The following is a 4,193-nucleotide window of genomic DNA, read 5'->3' as shown; positions in this document are numbered from 1 at the left end:
CACTCTTAACCCAGCCCCAACCCTCCGTCCGACACCACCGTCATCACCACCGGCGACCACCGTCGCCTGCCCCCCTCTCTCTTTCCTCTCTTCTCTTTTTCTTTCCTATTTCTCCATTTCTCCTCAATCCCCTGTACGCTACCCCTGTTCTCTGTGCAAAGCCCAACCCCGCCGAGAAATTCCAGTGCAACCCAGTAGCGGCTGAGCTTGTGTCGCTGCAACACCGCGTCTGCTACCCCTCTCTTTCCATTCTTCCCCTTTCACCAATGCAGGTTCCATGCTTCCTCCTGTCCGTATTCTTTTATTTATTTATTTTAACTAATTTTTAATTCTGCTTTTAGTGTTTAGATTAGGCTTATATTAATGGATTGATACTTTTTGGATTCCAAAATGTTTGATGGCTGATTTTTCTGGATTGATTGTTGCTTAAATTGAGTTTAAAGTCCCTGTTTATATATTGTGCACACCATATGCTCGATGAAATGCCTGAGTGAAACATTTTGTTTAATTCTTATGTTTGGCCAGTATTTGTCGTTAATTTTTGTTATCTTTAGGCATTATAATTCAGAATTGTGTAATGTTATACTGGAAGTGATGACACAGATCTTGTTGATGAGGTTTGATCTCTAGTATATTGCTGTTTTTTCGTGAACCGCATATTTGAATCGACCATTAATCCTTATGTTCATCGAATGATGTCTGTTTTGAACTTATTTGTAGTTACCGAATTATAGTTGCCTTGCCAAAGACGAAATACCAAGAGTTGGGATGCGGTTTGAGCATTTGAAGCTGGCTTAGGATTTTTATGCAACATATGCAAAGAAAGTTGGTTTCGATTCAATATCGTAGCGGATGGTTATTTCTATTGGTACCCAGATGGTTATTTTGTAATGGCCTTGGTGTGGTGTGTATAATCAGTTACAATTATGTTAAACTGGATATTCGATTTAATAGGATAGCGGATGTTTATTGCTATTGTTACCCAGATGGTTATTTTGAATAGTTTGGGTGTAGTGTGTGTGATTCGTTAAAAGTATTATAAATTGGATGTTCGATTTAATAGGAAAGCTAATGGTTATTTCTTTTGCTACCCAGATGGTTATTTCGAATAATCTGGGTGTAGTGTGTGTGATGAGTTGCAAGTATTTTAATATGGATGTTCGATTCAATAGGATAGCAGATGGTTATTTTTACTGGTACCTAGATAGTTATTCTCTATTGTCACCCAAATGGTTATTTAGAAGAGTCTTGGTGTAGTGTGTAAATAGTAACAAATAGTAGAGGCTGGATGTTCGATTCCATATGATAGTGGATTGTTATTTTTATTGGTACCCAAATGGTTATTCTTAACTAATAGCTTTTATGCTTCGCTAATATTTTGAAACAGAATCAAAGTAGTTAGAGAACTAAAAATGTTATTCACCATGGAAATTTATTCTTTCTGTTGTAACAAAACTCCACCACGAAAATACGTAAACAATGTGAAAAAGGTATTTGTGGTCTTAAGACTAAGGTCCAATTTGGGTTAACAACTTAAATAAGCTCTTTTGGAAAAAGAGCTTAAAGTAGAAGGACTTTTATTAATAGCAACTTGTAAATCAGTTATTTTGTGTTGATTTTTAGTTATAAAATTACTTATTTTAAAGTTGTAGTGTTTGGATAAATAACTCAAAAAATACAATTTTTTTTACACAAGAGAATGGATATTAAAATTCTAATTCACAATAATTTTGATGGCAATGCAAAAGAAATTATTGTATAGTTAGTATTTGTTGTTTTATTGTGCATGATATAGCTAGTAAGTGAAAATAAAAAATGAATATAAAATGTGTGTCAATGTATATATTGTTGCTATTTTTTAATTTTTTTATTGTGACTTTTTCATAATTTAAAAGTAAAAAAAAGTAGCTTCTGCTACTTCCCAAACGGGCTCTAGGTACATCTATTGCTTTCTCTGATTCCGGTTCTTCCTCACAGGTTCATCAATGTCTTAGTGCTTGGTGCTGTGAAAGGTGATTTAACCTCCTTTTTCTTGTTTCTTGGACGGTTGTGGCATACACGTTCTTCATTTCGGTCCAACAAAGTTCGCACATGTTCAATGGATCCATTGTGTGCTCCCATGATAATATTCTCCATAATCTCCACTCTCATTGCCCGAAGCATATCTGTATGGTATTTTTATTGTGAGGGTGATGAAAAAACACAAATGAATAAGACAAACCGAATTTCAAAATCATATACACAAAATTTTTTCCGCCATTATAATTAGTCTTCCATAAAATTCAGAACCGAAGTAATACGTCACGAGTTACTTCAACACAAAAGTCTGTCTCAGAATTGCATCAAAGTGTCTTACAAAACCAAACATCCCTATAAAAATTAAGACTGCAGAAATATTGTTAATCAACTCAAATCAATTTCATACCTAAAATAAAATTAAAAATGGCCCTTTGTCATTTTCTTGAAATATTTTCTGAACACAAAAAAATTAAATAACTAACATTTACTTTATCATGGATTAATGTTAATTAATTTTGTATTCAGAATGATCACTTGATCTTAATATATCTTATTCAAAATAAAACATCCATAGTCAACCAAGTAACAAAATAAGATAGTAATCATCTGTAGAAAATGTATATTACACTATTAACTGTTATTAAAAAGATATCAAATAACCCCAAACCAGTTCAAAAACTTTATATACAGGCAGATTTTGTAACATTAGAAGAACACAAGCGAATAATTGCCTATCGAATTCTAGAACCATAGACCCAAACCTTTTTAACTCCATCATAACTTGTCTTCCATAGTTACTTCAACACAAAAGTCCATCTCAAAATTACATGAAAATATCTTACAAATCCAAACATCCATAACAGATATCATTTCAAATTAACTCAAATGAAATACAAATACATAAAATTAGGACCGCAAAATATTAATAATCAACTCAAACCGATTTCATAACTAAAATAAAATTAAAAAAAATTCCCTTTGACATTTTATTGAAATTTATTTTGAACCTAAAAAATTAAACAATTAACATTTATTTTATCATGATTAATATTAATTAATTCTGTATTCAGAATGATCATCTAATCTTGATATATCTTATTCAAAATTGATTACTTAACAGAAGCCAGAAATTAGGTCCCAAATCTCAAATAAATTTCACATTCTTCGTACAAAATTCAACCATCCATTCACATAGTGAAGTAACCATCCCTTTTAAATTGTATAAACAAATCATACTTGAAGTAAAAAATAATATGAACATCTAATCCGTCAAGGAAGAGCCAGTCGTGGAGTTACCTTCGATGCGGGCGAACATGCAGACACGATGGTTGCCCTGATTTGTCGTCGGAAGACCACAGGCACCGCGAACAGGTGGGGACTTCAAGCTCGAGAGCTGGCCGTTAGAAGACGACGCGGGTTGCGGCTGGGCGAGGTCCACGCAACAGGGACGGGGGGCTACGACTGCCGCTGCTCATCTACACAATGGAGTCGCTCCGGAGGATGGTTGCTGCGGCGAACGTCAGGCTGGACGATCGCAACCAGGACAGGTAGACCGCCAGCTGTGAGGGGGTCTCCTTTCTGAATGCCGTTTCAATTAGGGGGTAGGAAAAAGATTTTTACTGCTAGGTCAAAAAGGAAGAGGGGAGTGGGTGAGATGATTATGATGTTAGTAATTAGGATGATTAAAATTAGGATTTGGGTGGGGGGTGGGGGTGAACTTAGTTATTAGTGTAATTGGACCAATTTTTTGGATCTGTTGTTTATGTTGTTCAAAATGGTCATTGTCTATCTAGCACTATCCTACTAAGAAAGGGAATTCATATACGCTTGCTTGGCATTCGTTATTATTGTTAACACATTAACGTTAAACAACTACGTTAATAAGATCTGGATTCCTTGTATACACGGCCGTACAAGTAGTAACAGACAAAAATGTACATACATAATATAAGTATATAACAAGTTATTAAAATGAAGGAATCGCCTCATATTTTAATTTTCGGATGAGGACCAATTCTTTATTGCCAACAATATGTTAAGTCAACCACATTTACGTATATTTTATACTTATATTGACTTGCCTTCAATCATCTCAATAATGCAGCATTACTTATTCATATAAACAACCAATAACCTCTTTTTTATTTTTTCTTTCTTTTTTTTTTTTTTGGGTG

Source organism: Arachis ipaensis, chromosome B05 (genome assembly GCF_000816755.2).
Source record: "Arachis ipaensis cultivar K30076 chromosome B05, Araip1.1, whole genome shotgun sequence".
NCBI lineage: Eukaryota > Viridiplantae > Streptophyta > Magnoliopsida > Fabales > Fabaceae > Arachis > Arachis ipaensis.
Note: the sequence above shows the minus strand (reverse complement) of the source record.